This window comes from Herpailurus yagouaroundi, unplaced genomic scaffold (assembly GCF_014898765.1).
Source record: "Herpailurus yagouaroundi ecotype Mexico unplaced genomic scaffold, PumYag 142, whole genome shotgun sequence".
Taxonomy (NCBI): Eukaryota; Metazoa; Chordata; class Mammalia; order Carnivora; family Felidae; genus Herpailurus; species Herpailurus yagouaroundi.
Genome location: NW_024412397.1, coordinates 33573581 through 33591580, shown reverse-complemented (window position 1 = coordinate 33591580; position 18000 = coordinate 33573581). Strand labels below are relative to the sequence as shown.

General features: G+C 35.7%; 1 pseudogene; it reads right to left on the bottom strand.

The window, feature by feature from the left end:
* Positions 1–6628: 6628 nt before the first annotated feature.
* On the bottom strand, positions 6629–17248 carry LOC121032713 (tigger transposable element-derived protein 1-like; annotated as a pseudogene).
* Between the last annotated feature and the right edge of the window lie 752 nt (positions 17249–18000).

The following is an 18000-nucleotide window of genomic DNA, read 5'->3' as shown; positions in this document are numbered from 1 at the left end:
AATTTCTTGTCTACAGGTACATAGTCTTTTTCTAACAACACCAATGCTTGCTCCTTCTTTCCTTGCTTCCTTCCTTCCTCCCTCCCTCCCTCCCTCCTTTCCTCCCTTCTCTTTCTTATGTATATATCTGTTAGTCTATCTACTCATCTACCTGTCTTGAGAAAATTTACTAACACAATTCAGGCCATGGGCCTTCATTTTCAAACCCTATTTTAAATCAATCTTGTCATCAAGGCTAAGAATTCCAATATGTTTTTCTTGATGACATTCAACTGCCTGTTTATTAACAATTTTCATGAAAGAAGATGAAAAATATTGTAAATAATGGATAAGCCATAAAGATCTATCCTAACTACATTACATGACAAAATGATTTTTATATTTTATGTTTACTTAATGTAGTAATACTGATATATGCTGATATATCCAAAATGTTTACTTCCCTATGGGAAAACAACAAGCAAGGTAAAGAAAACTTTCAAAACCTGAGGCTATGAGACTATGTACTCAAACCCCATAATTAAAATATGCTCATTGGATCCCCATAGACAGTAAGTGTAACAAACTCAAATAAGATGTCCCTAGAACTTATGCAGATCTAAAGAAAGATCGGCTTCAATTTCTTCCATTGTTTAAATATTTAAATATCAGGTCTTACACAAATAGAAAGTAGAAGCTGACCCAAGAGTCAGAGGGAGCTGGTGGCTTCCGATACCTCGAGGTCATGGGGCAAGGAAACAGTAGGCACTTGACAGGAAGTGAGAAAAAAAATAAATAAATAGAAATAAATACATTTGTCAACTGTGTAATTGGGTGTGGGGGGAGGAGAGTTGGGGAGGAAATAAAAGCCGGCAGCTGTGGCAAGTCTTCCTACATGGGGAAAATAGGATCTGGGAGGTAAGGTGTCACAAAAATAATTAGAAGACAAAAGCCTTCTTCTGTGCAGTGGAGCATCTCCAGCCCTTTCTGGTCCAGTGGAAGCAAGAGAAGTCAATATACCCACACTCCATTTGTTTTCAGCTTTGTTTGGTGTTTTTATTTTGAAAATGTAATTCCATTAGCATGTGCCTTTGAAAAATCAGTAGGACAGTTGAGAAGAAACTTCACTTCCAAGAAATGTGCCCATTCCAGCATTTACATTCTTGGGTCTTTAAGTGTCACATCTCAGAGGACAAGGTTTAACCAGTTTAGCCTATACTGCATTGTTGGGGAACACAACATGCTGAAAGGAAGCTCTTAAAAAAATGGTAACAATCTGGTCAAAGCCCTTGTAAAATTTTTAAAGACTTTTTTTTTAAAGAGTAATTTTAGGTTCACAACAAAATTAAGAGGATGGTACAGAAATTACTCACATAATTCTGACCCCCATACAGGCAGTCTCCCCTATTAACATCCCCTACAATGGTACTTTTATTTCTTAACCAAGGTTGACTTACATTGACACATCAAGATCACCCAAAGTCCATAGTTTACATTACCATTTAATCTTGGCTTTGTTTATTCTACGAGTTTAAACAAATGTATAATGGCATGTATCCATCACTATAACACCATGCAGAGTATTTTCACAGCCCTAAACATTTTCTTTGCCCCACCTAGTCATCTCTCCCCCAACTTCAACTCCTGGCAACCACTGATCTTTCTACAGTTTCTACTGTTTCCACAACTTTGCCTTTCCAAAAATATTAAGAGTTGGAATTACACAATATGTAGCCTTTCCAACTGGCTTCTTCCACCTAGTAATATGCATTTAAATTTCCTCCATGTCTTTTCACAGTTCTTTAGCTTTATAAGAAATTGCCAAACTCTCTTCAGAAACAGCCGGACCATTTTGCATTCCCACCAGCAAAGAATGAGAATTCCTGTTGCTCCACATCCTCATAAGCATTTGGTATTGTCAGTGTTCCAGATTTTGGCCATACTGATGTGCATGTAGTAATATCTTGTTGTTTTGACTTGCATTTCCCTGATAACATATGATGTGGAACACGTTGTCATGTGCTTTTTGAGCATCTGTAATGTTGGTGAGGTGTCTGTTCAGGACTTTGGCCCATCTTGTAATCAAGTTGTTTTCTTATTGTTGAGGTTTAAAGTTTCTTATTATATTTTGGATAATAGTCTTTTATCAGATGTATCCTTCACTCAAAGGTGTTAATTAGCTTATCTATATTTCTTTCATGGATCATGACTTTGTTGTTGTATCTAAAACGTCATTACCATATCCAAAGCCACCTCTGTTTTCTATGTTATCTTCCAGTTTTATAGCTCTGCATTTCACAGTTAGACTTGTGATCCATTTTGAGTTAATTTTTGTGAAGGGTATAATGTCTGTATCTGAAATCAATATTTTCATTGTGAATGTCCAGTTGTTCCATTACCATTTGTTGAAAAGATTATTTTTGCTCTTATTGTAGTGTGTTTCCTCCTTTGTCAAAGATTAGTTAACTATATTTATCTGGTTCTATTTCTAGGCACTCTATCCAGTTCCACTGATCTATTTGTCTAGTTTTCACTAATACAACACTGTCTTGATTCCTGTAGCTTTATAGTAATAGTCTTGAAGTCAGGTACTATCAATCTTCCGAATCTGTTTTTCTCCTTCAATATTCTGTGGGCCAGTCTGGGTCTTTTCCTTCTTCATACAAACTTCAGAATCAGTTTGCCAATATCCACAAAATAGCTTTCTGGGATATTGATTGGGATTGCATTGATTAATTTGGGAAAAACTGACATCTTGACTATAGTGAGTCTTCTTATCCATGAACATGGAATATTTCTCCATTTTAGTTCTTTTATTTCATTCATCAGAGTTTTGTAATTTTCCTCATATAGATCAAGTTAGATTTATACCTAAATATTTCATTTTGGGGGTTGCTAATGTAATGGTATTACATTTTTAGTTTCAAATTCCACTTGTTAATTGTTGGTGTATAGGAAATGATTGACTTTTGTACATTAATCTTGTATCCTGAAATCTTGCTATAATTGCTTATTACTTTCAGGAGGTATTTTGTTGTTGTTGATTCTTTAATATTTTCTACATAAATAATGATGTCATCTGTGAACAATGAGAATTTATTTTTTCTATCTCAATATACTTACCTTTTAGTTCCTTAACTTGTCTTATCACATTGGCTAGATCTTCCAGTATGATGTTGAAAAAAAGTGGTGAGAGGGAAGAATTCTATAGTCCTAAGATTAGGTCAAGTCTTTTAGCGAGTTTATGCTTCTGGTCTGTGCACATCACAAATGTTTCTCGGGTTTTTTTCTGACCTCCCCAACACCCCGACCCTAAGGTGGGACAGGACAGCTCGAGTTTGGTATGTCCTTTTTCCCATGTGGAAGACTAAACTGACTTGTTGGTTATCTCTCTTCCCTCAGGTCAGTCTCATAAAAGAATCCAGCAGGTTAAGTTCTGATTAACTAGTTTCACCTGAAGGTAGATCTTGTTAAGAACAGAGTGCTCTGGTGTATTTCAAAATGGTTCTCTTTCCGAAAGAGATGAGTAGGCTTTCTTTGATATTTACTGTGGAAATCTGATCAAGCTCCTGGGGATAAATCTCACACTATTGTGGCAGCATCCGTATGATTGGGTTCCTCTAGAATATTTTTAATGTTTCTTATTTATTTATTTTGAGAAAAGAACGAGTGAGGGAGGGGCAGAGAGAGAAGAAAGAGAGAATCCCAAGCAGGCTCCAACCCATCACAGAGCCTGATGTGCGGCTTGATCTCACAACCATGAAATAATGACCTGAGCCAAAATTAAGAGTCGAATGCTCAACCAATTGAGCCCCCAGGCCCCACCCCAACCCTAGAATTTTGTCCACAATGAGTCTGCAGCAATTTCTAAATTATAGTTCAGGTTTCCCTACCCAACGCTTATTTTTGTAGTGGTTCATATTTGCGACTCTCTATATGCACCTGCTTATCTCTCCAATTTGAAGGCAGAAGTCTGCCCTATGTTCTCCCCTCTTTGTGAATTGAAAAAGAGTTGATTTTTCAGTCTACTCAGCTTTTTACTTGTTGTTAGCATAACATGTCAACTTCCAAGCTCTTTATATATGGAACCAGAGTCTCAAGCCCATCTGATTTCTTTTTAAATCAAGCACATATTGATAATAGACTCTTTGCAACATGACAAATTATTCTGGATGGGGAGAAGCATCTTGAGTCCTGTAGAGGCATTCACACATAAAATAATTAGGGTTGTAAAAAGATATGCAAAATGTTATGTAGAATTGACACTGAGCTACAGTTACATATGTGACACCACTGGTGTTTGAATTAAAATGATGATATATAAATAAGAATGATCACAATGTTTTGGTTATACTTGATACAGTTTAAGGTAATAAAGTGGGTATAATTGTGTCCACGGTCCCATATTGCATGTATATCCAAAGTTCCCCTCCTTATTTTCTTTTTGTACTACTTCTCCTTGGAAATTTTGAAAGCCAAAATATCTGACATCTGGGTTATTTTAATGTCTGACAACTAAGTCATGAGATACAACAGAATAAATCATCAAATGTTTTATAACATTAGATTAACTGATTATAAGGGAAGCTCTTCTGATCATTATATATTATTTAGTCTGTCCTCAATGCATCTCTTTAGCACACAAAGGGAGGCTATTTGTTTAAATTGGGTAAATTACATGGATAGAGTAGACAGGTAATATAAATTGCCAATTTGAGATATCTCTATAATGTCCAAGAAGTGAAATTACTCCAGTGCTGTCTGTGCACAAGAATAGGTCTCTAGATCCAAAGTCCCAGTGTCTTATTCCATTTGGGTTGCTGTGATAAGGTACCACAGACTGGGTAACTTAAACAACAAAAATTTATTTCTCACAGGTATGGAGGCTGGAAGTCCAAGATCAGGATGCCAGTATGGTTGGCTTCTGTTGAGAGCCCTCTTCTGGGCTGTAGACTTCTCCTTTTGTCCTGTCATGATAGAAGCAAGCAAGCTAGTTTTCTGGCATCTTCTTATAGGGGCACTAATCCTACTCATGACTGCTCCATCCTCATGACCTAATTAGTTGCCAAAGGCCCATCCTCTAAGTCTCATTACATTAAAGGTTAGGGATTTCAACATGAATTTTGGTGGGAAACAGATATACAGTCCATTAACACCCACATATCCTAGGAAAAGCTATGTGAATAGCATAGCCATGCTTATATTGAAAAGCTAATTGTATTTGTTTTGGGGTCTTCAGAGGTTCTTTTCAATAAAGTTTGTGCTTTTATCATAGGATTAAACATTTTTTATTCCTTTTGTTTCTAGCACACTAGGCTCTGGAACACTCCCATGAACTTTGAAGCACAGGATACCACAGATAATAAAAGTAAGAAATCAGCTTTTAGGTCTTATATCACTTATTTCTACCACAGTGAGAATTAAAACTATTGATTTATTTTCTGAGTTAACGCAAATTGTGATTATTGAAAATATTTGATTGAAAAATGTCCCTGAAAATAGAGATTTCACACATCAAAGAACAAGTAGAAGTGATAATTTTAATAATGCAGAAATATAAAGAAATTGTTGTGCTTTGTGAATTAGAAACAAGTATATATTACAATTTCATGTTAGGTCTCTCTTGGGTATAATCTGTAAGGGAGATCTGTAAATCCTTTGTCCAATAGCAGCCTGATTTTCATTTTACTTTTCCCTTTCTCTTTTTCCTTTTGTTAATGAACTCTTTGAAAAGGAAACAATGGGAAAGGAAAAGATAAAAGAAACTGCAGCTCCATCAATTTTCTCATTGCGTCTCATTAGCTAAGAGACCAGTGTTAGTACCTTTGTGATTTTTGTAGTATTGACTTTAGGCTATTTTCAATTTGTGAAAATAAATTACTTCCTCCATTTCTCTTTGTTTCTTCTGAATAAAAGAATCCTATGGACCCAAGTATGGTAATGGGTTAACAATATTTAAGATACCTTTTACTGATACACATAATAATGTTAGAGATTGGAATAACAGGGTTAAATCACTTTGAAATCTGTCAGTTTTGCTATTTGTACTTTGTCTTATATTTTTAGTTACATACATGTGCAGAATTGCTTTATCTTCATAGAGATTCACTTCCTTTGGTTTTTTTTTTCATTCCCTTAAACTTTAGATAATAACCTTCATTATTTGTAATAGTTTTAACTTGAACTATATTTTAACTGATATTCATATAAATAACCAGCTTTTTTTTTTTGGCTAGGACTATATCTAGTATTACTTATCTTATACCTTCACTCTCTGTTCTTCTGATATGTCAAGTTCTAAATGTGTATCTTTATTAACATCATATAGTCAGATTTTTTTGTTTCTAATCTGACAATTATTATATTTTAATGACCAGCTAAATATATTTATTGTACTTACTGATATGTAGGCATATCTTGGAGATATTGTGGGTTCCATTCTAGGCCACCACAATAAAGCAAATATCACAAATGAAGCAATTCAAGTGAACCTTTTGTTTTCCCAGTGCATATGAAATTTATGTTTACACCATACTGTAGTCTATTATGTGTGCAATAGCATTCTGTCTAAAAAAAATAGTGTGTATATCTTAATTTAAAAATGTTTCATTGCTAAAAAATGCAAACCATCACCTGAGCTTTCAGCAAGTCATAACCTTCTTGCTGGGGGAGGATCTTGCCCTCATGATGTTGATGGCTGCGGACTGATGAAGGTAGTGGCTGCGGCAATTTGTTAAAACAACACAACAGTAAATTTTGCTTCGTCAATTGACCCTTCCTTTCACAAATGATTTCTCTGTAGCATACAATGCTCCTTGATAGCATTTTACCCACAGAATTTCCTTCAAAACTGTAATCAATCCTCTCAAAACCTGAAGCTGCTTTACGAGCTAACTTTATGTAATGTTCTAAATCCTTTGTTGTCATTTCAACATTCTTCACAGCATATTCACCAGGAGTAGATTCCATCTTAAGAAACGACTTTCTTTACTCATCCAAAAGAAGCATCCCCTCATCCATTAAGTTTTATTGCAAGATTGCAGCAATTCAGTTGCATCTTCAGGCTCCACTTCTTATTCTAGTTTTCTTGCTATTTCTACCACATCTGCAGTTACTTCCTCCACTGAAGTCTTGAACTCAAAGTCAAGTGAAGTTGGTGAACCCTTCATGGTGAACCCTTCAAAGTCATCCATGAGGGCTGGAATCAGCTTCTTCCAGAGTCCTGTTAATGTTGATATTTTGATATTTTGACCTCTTCCTGTGAATCACTAATGCCCTTCATAACATCTAGAATGCTTTCCAGAAGGTATTCAATTGATTTTGCCCAGATCCATCAGAGGAATTATTATCTATAGCAGCTACAGCCTTACAAAATGTATTTCTTAAATAATAAAACTTAAAAGTAACAAAAAAAAATACTCCTTGGTCCATGAGCTGAAGAACGGATGTTGTGTTAACAGACATGAAGACAACATTAATACCATTGTACATCTCCATCAGAGCTACTGGATGACTGGTTGCATAGTAAATAAGCAGTAATATTTTGAAAGATGTCTTTTTTTTCTGAGTAGTAAGTCCCAACAGTGGGCTTAAAATATTCAGTAAACCATGTGTAACAGATGTGCTGTCATCTAGACTTTGTTGTTCCATTTATAGAGCACAGACAGAGTAAATTTAGCATAATTCTTAAAGGCCATAGGATTTTCAGAAGGGTGAATGATCTTCAACTTAAAGTCATCAGCTGCATTAACCCCTAAAAAGAAAGTCACCCTGCCTTTTGAAACTTTAAAACCAGGCACTGACTTATCCCTACCTATAAAAGTCCTAGATGGCATCTCCTTCCAACATAAGGCTGTTTTGTCTGCATGAAGACCTGCTGTCCACTGAAGTCGTCTCCATTAAGGATCTTAGCTTGATCTGGAGTCGTCTCCATTAAGGGTCTTAGCTTGATCTCCTGGATGACCTGTTGCAGCTTCTACATCAGCACTTGCTGCCTCACCTTGCATTTGGATGTTATGGAGACGACTTCCTTCCTTAAACTTCATGAACCAACCCCTTCTAGTTTCATACGTTTCTTCTGCAACTTCATCACCTTTCACTGTCTTTATAAAATTGAAGAGAGTTAGGGCCTTGGCTTAAAGGAATGCTATGATCGATCTGATCTTCTCATTAGACCATCTCTGTATCAGCAATAAGTCTGTTCTGCTTTCTTATCATTTGTGTGTCCACTGGTATAGAATTTTTTTTTTTTCAAAAACTTTTCCTCTGCATTCATAACTTGGCTGTCTGGTTCAGGAGGCCTAGATTTTGGTCTATCTCAGCTTTTGACATGCCTTCCTCACTAAGCTTAATCATTGCTAGCTTTTATTTAAAGTAAGAGATATGTGGGTTTTCACTTCACTTGAAAACTCAGTGGCCACTGTAGGGTTATTAAGTGGCCTAATTTCAAGACGTTGTATCTCAGGGTACAGGGAGGCCCAAAAGAGGAAGAGAGATGGGTATACGGCTGGCTGGTGGAGCAGTCAGAACACACATAACATTTGTTTTAAGTTCATCATCTTCTATAAGCATGATTCATGGTGCCCCCAAATAATTACAATAGTAACATCAAACATCACTAATCGTAGATCACCATAATATATATAATACTAATGAAAAAGTTTGGAATATTGCAATAATTGTCAAAATGTGACAAAGAGACACAAAAATGAATAAATGCTATTGGAAAAATGGTGTTGATGAACTTGCTCAACACAGCATTAACACAAATCTTCAATTTATAAGAAAACTCAGTATGTGAAAAGTGTAATAAAGTGAAGCACAATAAATTGAGGTATGCCTGTATTTGGATTTGTTCAAACTAGCTTGTTTTGTATCCCCTTATTTCAATTATTTATTTGCTTCTTTACTCTCTTTTGTCTTTAATTTATCACATGTTTGCTATTTTATTTTTACTTTCCAGCAATATATAATTTTACATTCTCTTTCTTTTATTTTAATGGTTGTCCTTACGTTTTTAGAACATATACTTTCCTTAAGAATGTTGAAAGCTACGTGCACTTATTCCACTTTATTGAAATAAAGCTCTACATTTGCTGACCTGAAATACATTCCTGACAAACCTTCTTCATTGCTGTCTTTTACTATAAAAATGTTAAAGGTAAATTGTGTACTCATTAAGCAGTTCCTAGATTTAGCCACCATTAATCAGGTTTCCTGTTTTAGCAGAAATCATTTCTAAGTAGTTCATGACCTTTCTTCCATATCACATGATCCATATGTCAAGTATTAAAAATTCTATCTTGAGAGACTTCTAGAAGTTGGTAGCATTGGAATATTCTGAACTCACCTCCTCCCATGAACATAACTACCATATCAACAGGAACATATGAAATATGGATCATTTCCCCCTGATAAAGGTCTGAAAATGAGATGAACTTATTTTCCACAACAAAGATAAAAAGACCACATCTAGATGGGTAGGAGGGACAGAGATACAGTCTCTTCCAAAACCCCACCTCTGGCATGGTGACACACACTAGGGAGGGATCTCACCCAACTGGCACTTCTTCCCAAAAAGAGGGGTTTGTGCCCCATATCAGATACCCCAACCTCTGGGACCTGCACTGGAAGGACAAACCCCCCAAATATCTGGCTTGTAAAACCAATGGGGCTGATGTCCAAGCAACTAAAAGTATAATAGGAAGCTGAGGTTTCCCTTTTAAAGGGCTCACTTATAGTCTCATTTGTCCCAAGACTCAATGAGAAAATAGCAGTTTGAAAACCACTTAGACTGTATGTGAGAAGGGTTAATTTCCTAATCTAAAAGCATGTGCGAGAGGGGTGAGGTACAGTTGAAACTCTCCCCAGCAATAGAGGCACTGGAAGATGTTAGTTTTAACCCCCCTACCTACTCTGCTAGCACGGGAAGGTGAGCTGAGACATGGGACCCTCATGCCACTTGTTAAGACAGGTAGGAACAGACCATCATGGCACTATCTCATTTTCTTGCTGAAGCCAAAGAATGATGGCAGTTGCAGTACTCCACCGCCCACCCCAGCCCTGCCGTCATGTCCAGGGCAATCTAGCACAATTGTGGCAATCTCCTGCTTCCCAGCTAAATTCAATGAGCAAGGGGGGCTGCAACACTCTTGCTCCTTGGCTGGGGCTGGTGAGTCGAGGCACTGTCGTGATCCCAGCCTAAAGCCAGTGTATGCACATAAACAAAGCACTTTCCTGCTGCTTTCCTGAAGCCCCTGGTAGGACACAGTCCAGACATGTTCCTGCTGCCTTTCTGAAGCCAGCAATGTTTCCTTGCACCCTACACTCTCCACCTGCCCAGCTAAAGTCAAAAGGCATATGCGAGCCACACAAAGGACACCCTGTGATCACGTGGCCCTGGTGGCCAAGGGAGCTGATGCTCCTGAGCTCCACAGGAATGTAAGAGTTGGTAGGGCAGTTCATAGCAGGCGAGCACCCTTGGGGCAATCAACAGACTACAGACAAAGGCAACTCCAGTTTTCTGTGAGACAGGCCTAGCTTCTTAGCCTGGAGCTTCAGCCTGAGGGGCCTGCATCAGGTTTCCCACACATCTTGAGACTAAGGAGGTAGGCCCCGAGAATGAGGACACCATCTTTGTACCCTGCTACAGTTTGACAAGACCTCCCAGACTTGTCTGGAACCCTGAGTTTGCAACTATTGCTCAGAAGATACCTCCAGATCTCCTGTTCTGGAGGCCAGCAGGTATGACAATTGTGGCCTCACCAGACTGTATATAGTTGCATACTCTGAAAGCTGCCACCTGAGAGTAAGGATTCCAATTAGCCTGAATCTAGATACTAAATGAGATTCCTCCCCTTGTAACACTGACAGAACCTGGCATTGCCTCAATCAAGGTATCAAGAATAAATCAACTAATTCAGACAATCACAAATATTTGAGAAAAAACAAAAGTTAAGGTGAATGAGAAGTTTCATCATCTACGCAGGAACCACCGCTCCCCCCCCCCCATACTTTAAGACTGAGGTAAGTAGCTGTTTACCTCATGCATAGAAATAAACAGAGAGTCAAGGAAAATGAGGAAACAGGAAAATATGTGGCAAACAAACAACAAGATAAAACATCAGAAAAAGACCTTAATGATACAGAGATAAGTAATCTACCTGATAAGAATTAAAAATAATGGTCGTAAAGACACTCACCAAACTCAGAATGAACACAGTGAGAACTTTAACAAAGAAAACATAAGAAAGTACCAAAGAGAAGTCACAGGGCTGATGAATATAGTAACTAAATGGGAAAATTCACTAGGGTGGTTCAATAGCAAACTGGATAAAGCAAATGGATCAGCAAGCTAGAAAACAAAACAATGGGACTCACTTAGAACAAAAAAAGAAAAAATGCAAATAACTAAAGCGGCCAATAGCATATTATAGGGTCCTCAGAAGGAGAAGAGAGAAAGGGATAGAAAACTTATCTGAAGAAATAATGGCTGAAAATATCCCTAACCCAGGGATAGAACAGACATCCAGGTCCAAGAAGCCCAGAGAGTGCCAAAGAAGATGAATTAAAGGAGATCCACAGCAAAACACAGTATGATTAAAGTGTCAAAATTTAAAGATGAAGAGAGAATCTTAACAGCAGAAAGAGAAAAAACAAATTGTTAAGTACAAAGGAAATCCCATAAGGCTATCAACAGACTTCTCAGCAGAAACGTTGCAGACTAGAATGGAGTGGCATGACATATTTAAAGCATAGAAAAGAAAAAGAACTTTCAAAAAAGAATATTCTACCCAGCAAGGTTATCATTCAGAATTAAAGGAGAGATAGAGTTTTCCAGACAACCAAAGTTAAACAAGTCCATTACTGCTAAACCAGTCTTACAAGAAATGTTAAAGGGACTTTTTAAGCTGAATAGAAATGGCATTAATACCAAGAAAACATATGAAAGTAAAAATATTACTGGAAAATGTAAATATATAGTAAATGTAGTAGATTAATCACTTATAAAGTTACCATGAAAGTTAAAAATAAAAGTAGTAAAATTAATGAAAACTATAGTAATTAAAGGATACATAAATTAAAAAATGTAAAAATTATATCAAACACATAAAACAGTGGGGGGGGGAGAAAGAGTAAAACTGTAGTTTTATAATGTGTTAAAATTTAAGTTGCTACTAAGTTAACATAGACTGTTCTATACCTAGAATAATATATGTGAACCTCCCCATAACCACAAAACAAAAACTCACTGCAAAACACAAAAAGACCATGAGAAAGAAATCTAAACATAACACTAAAGGAATTCATCGAATCACAAGACAAGAGAGAAAGAAGAAGAAAGGAATAGAGAAGGACTATAAAAACAGCCAGAAAACAATAAGCAAAATGACAACAAACACATATGTATCAATAATTATTTAAATGTAAATAGAGTACCTTCTTTAATCAAAAGACATAGAGTGACTGAAAGGATAAACACACACACACACACATATGCATGGAAGACAGACACACATACACAATATACATATACATATACACAAATACACACACTGCTACAAGAGATACACTTCAGGAGGACACACACAGACTGAAAGTGAAAGAATGGAAACAGACACACCATGCAAATGAAAACAAAATGAAAGCTGCTGTTGCTATACTCATATGAGACAAAATAGACTTTATTTTTTTTTTAATTTTTTTTTCAACGTTTATTTATTTTTGGGACAGAGAGAGACAGAGCATGAATGGGGGAGGGGCAGAGAGAGAGGGAGACACAGAATCGGAAACAGGCTCCAGGCTCTGGGCCATCAGCCCAGAGCCCGAGCGGGGCTCGAACTCACCGACCGCGAGATCGTGACCTGGCTGAAGTCGGACGCTTAACCGACTGCGCCACCCAGGCGCCCCCAAAATAGACTTTAAAACAAAGAATATAGTAAAAGACAAAGAGGAATAGTACATAATAATAAATGGGGCAGTCCAGTAAGAATATATAACATTCATGATTATATATGACCCAACAAAGGACACCAAAATATATAAGGAAAATATTAACAGACTTAAAAAATTGATAGCAATACAGCAATATTAGGGAAATTTAATATCCCACTTGCATCAGTGAATAAATCATTCAGACAGAAAATCAATAAGGAAACATTGGCCTTAAATGACATATTAGACCAGATGGAGATAATAGATATATAGAGAGCCTTCCATCCAAAGCAGCAGAATATACATTCTTTTCAAATGCATATGTAATATTATCCAGGATAGATCACACGTTAGGGTACAGAACAAGTCTCAATAAATTCAAAAACACTGAAATCATACCAAGTATCTTTTTTGTCCACTAAGGTATGAAATTAGAAATTGATTACAAAAAGACAGGAAAGACTATAAATACATGGAGATTAAACAACATGTTACTGAAGAACTATTGGGTCATAAAAGAAATCAAAGGAGAAATTAAAAAAATACCTGGAGACAAATAAAAACAGAAATACTACACATCCCAAATCTATGGGATGCTGCAAAATTATTCTAAGTGGGAAGTTCATAGCAATAAGGACTGCCTCAAGAAACAAGAAAAATCTCAAATAAACAATTTTACTTGTACATCTAAAAGAATTAGAAAAAGAACAAATGAAGCCCAAAGTTAAGAGGAAGGAAATAATAAAGACCAGAGATGAAATAAAGACTGAAAAAGCAATAGAAAAGTTCAATGAAATTAAGAGCTGATCTTAGGAAAAGATCAGCTCAAAACAGACAAACTTTTAGCTAGACTCACCAAATAAAAAAGAAGGCTCAAATAAATGCAATCAGAAATGAAAGAGGAGAGGTTACAACTGACACAACAAAAAGAGAAAGGATCATAAGAGACTTCTATGAACAAATATATGTCAACAAACTGGACAATCTGGAAGAAATGGTTAGCAGAATTTCAACATATGTGAAGCAAACATTGACAGAAAGTAGAAATTTACAATTCCAATGGTAGAAAATTTTTCAAAATAAGAAATTTTAACATTGCTGTCTCAGCAATTGTTAGAACAATTAGACCTTGATACGTGTCAATAAAGACACAAAATAGCTGAAAAACATTATCTGCTCTTTTAGGTAATTGGTAATTGTGTCTCAAACAAAACAAAACAAAACAAAACAAAAAAACTGATATCATACAGAGAATATCCTCTGAGCACAATAGAATTAATGAAGAAATCATGTATAATATGCTGTGTAAGAAACCAACTACAGTATTTAAAAAACTGATCAATGAAGTTTGAAAAAAAATGTGTCAGAAAAGAAATCACAAGGAAACTGGAACATATTTCAAATAAAATGAAATATGTGGAAATTTGTGAGATGCAGCCAAAGCAGTACTTGGAGAAAAATATATAGCCTTAAATATTTATGGAAAGGAAGAAAGGTATAAAGCCAATGACTTAAGATTTCACTTCTAAATGCTAGAAAAAGGACAAAGTAAACCTAAAATACAAAGGAAGAAATAAAAATAACGGCTTAAGTGAGTAACACTTAAAACAAATATACAACAAGAAGTTTAACAAAACAATGAGCTAGGAAATTGAAGTAATTCTGAATTAAAAATAAAAACCAGCACTGTCAGGAACAGTAGAGGATGTTTACTGTAGATGCTACATGTATTTAAAGGATATTATTTTATATTTAAAAAAAAATTCAGTACCCACTCAGGATGAAAGTATTCAACAACCTAGGTATAGGGGTATAGAAGAGAATTTCCTCAGTCTGAGCCATGGAATTTGGAAAAAACAAACAAACCTACAACTAACTACAACTGAATTCATACTTAATGGTGAAATATTGAACAATTTTTCCCCTAAAATAAAAAATAAAATAAAACAATTAGTAAGGCTTCTTACTAACACTTCTGTTCAGTATTGTGCAGGAGGGTCTTGATGTTGAAATAATGCAAAATAAAGAAACAAAGTTACAAGGAGTAGGCAATGTTACAGATAACATTATTATCTACTGCTGTGTGCAGACTCTTATTTATGATAGGTATGTTGCTGTCTGTCAAGAAATTTTTAAACTTAAGTTCATCTTCAATGAGGATTCAGGATTTCCTGGGTTTTGAATCTGTCTCTGCATGTGTTTTCATTTTCTTATGTCAGGGACGCTAGATTATCCCCCGCTAAGACTTGATTTATATTATTTCCTGTTTTAGGACAAAGGTTCAAAGTCTTGACATTTTAAGGGACAGATAAAACTAGGCAGCAACAAGCTTTCTTGTGGTCCTCTACAGAAATGAACACATTTTTCTTTCTCATGCGTTCTTTAGAGGCCTCAGTTCTAAATGACTCTGCTGGATCTAAAGCTTTGACTTATGTCACTGTATCAAGTCTTTAAATGTCCCAACCGCATCTCAGGTCACTAAAACTATTTATCTCTAGCTCTTACTGGCTTTGATTTTGGCATCTGAACATTTCTTGTTGTTGAGGTATTTTTCCCTCCCATAGCATCCTAGCAATGCATGTTAATTTTTGGTTTTGTTACTGTAATTAATAAGCATTTTAGATGTTTATAGAGAGAATTTTCAAGTTATTTTTGCATGCCATCTTGCAAGAGCCAGAAATATTTTCGTTATAAGAAAACATACTTTTAATATTCTTATTTTTAATAACACATGGAAAATGGCCACAATATATTTAGTTGAAAATAAGAATAAAATTGTTTTATAGTATTCTATATATATGTAGTATAGTCATATAGTATGGTAACAAAAGCAAAAGTGATCATTTTTATTGCTTTATTCAAGCATTATATAGTGAGTATATTCTACATTTACAATTGGATAAAGAAAAGTTATTGAAACTTAAGAAAAAAAAAACTAGGACAAATGCAATGAGTATGTTGGAAAAATACAAACAGCTCTCTTAATACCTTGCACACAGAGTTATTCTGTGAAACATCAAGTGAAGAAGATTCTTTGTGAAATTCTAGGATACATTTGAAAATTATCTCAAAAAGTTCATGCCACTGAGATGTCCAATGCCAGAAATCGTGGGTTCACTTGCTTTCTACATATTAGTGAAACACTGAACCTGGCAATTCACACCTCGGTGAATATCGACACTTGCCAACTCTAGTGAAATGAACAAGTAAACTAAGAATTAAAAGCCTAAGTTATTATTCACTTTTGTCAAAACATTACAACCACATGCCCTACATAGGAGCGTCACTACTAGCAATAAGTGGCTTTTGCCTTTTTCATTATCTTTCACCTTCTCAAGTGCCAAACAATGACTAAGCCCCACAGACTTGGCTTGGATGCAGTGAAATTTGAGGTCACTCAGGAAAGGATTAACTTGACATTAAGTTACATCTAACTGATCACAAGATGGATTTAGTGAGTGATGAGGAGTTACGGAGAATACATGTACATTAAAGTAGGTGACAGGAAATTGAAAATATTACTGTAACTTATTAACTATTGATTTTCACAGATTTCTTGATATGGCCTGACACAAACAAATGGTAAAGGCAAAGAAACTTGATGAAGATAAGAATGGGGACATGGTGGCCACGGTAAAAAACTACAGCTTTGGACTCAGGTGTTATAATTACCTGTCTAGGGAAGAAAGCAAAAGCCACAAAATGACTAGAGACAGGAGGTATGGGCAAGATGGATGAGAACATAAAATTAATTTTCAGAGTGTGGTTCAATGTTATAGAGTTTTTAAAAATAAGTCACTGTATTTCTTTCTTTCATTTCTTTCTTCCATCTATAGTTGAAGTAGAATATCTCCAATATCTAATCTTTTACAAGGTCTTACCATGGAAAGAACATCATAATTAGCATAAACTGAACAAATTCTATCTTTATAAAGACTGTGACTATATATGACTATGATTATAAAGTCCTTTTGGCTTATATTCCATCAGTAACTAGAGATAGCTGATTATTCTATTACTTTTGAAATTCATTTCCTTTAATTCCCTTAAATTATACCATGCTTGCCTCTGTATTCTACTGTGGCAGTGTCTTTGTAACTAGTCTTTCATCTGTATCTCCCTATCAGGTTATCTTTGAGTACGGCAGTCATGCTGACATTCTCAGGACATCCGTGTACAACATAGCAGCTCCTAATTCACCTAAAATCCTGTGAATTGTCATTTCCATTTCTTTGTTCTTGCTGTTCCCTCCACGAAGACATCTCTTTTCTCTATTTCCATCCATTAATTTATGTTCTTGTCCTTTAGGACCAAACACAAATGTCATGGACTTCATGGCAAACTAATTTCAGTCCACAATTAAGCTCCCACATTGTGCTTAAAAACATTTAAATCTAGGATCTGTTGAGATCAAGATGAGTTAATAATCAGAAAGCAATTGCAACCAAAGAATCTGGGATTTTCACTTGAGGGGGAAGTCTACATTGAAGACAAGCATTTGGAAGCAATTAGCATATGCCTGCTGGTTAGAAGTTGTGTGAAGCATCAGGCAGACATTATTAGTAAACGTTAGAGCCTTCCCATTGTGAACAAGAGAAAGCCCAAACTCCTGAGCTGGCTACAAAAACAACCCTCTAATTTCTGGTCCCAATTTAACTTCTGAATTTCCTCATTATTATTATTTTTTTCATTAAATGTCTGCATTGGTCAATAGGCTGTTTCTAGGCTGAATTTAAAAGACTGTGCATTTTCTTATGACATTGTGGTTCTCAGGAATTTTCATCCAACTCCTCTCTGCTTACATTAATTTTACTTATTATTTAAGTAGCAGTTTATTTATTTAGTTTTTAAAGAAGCAGTTTAGATGTTGTTCTGGGAAGTCTTTTCTAACTTCACCACCATTTCTTCCAAAAGACAATAGCAATATCATTGTCATTGTCATATCATAGAATTGACCATTTAGAATCTCAGACTCACAGAATTAATGAGATGATAATAGGAAGAGGTGTATAGACGAACCCAAATTCACAGAGCTTAGGCAAGATGTTTGATACAAGTGTGTATCAAAATTTGTACCAGAGTTAAGAT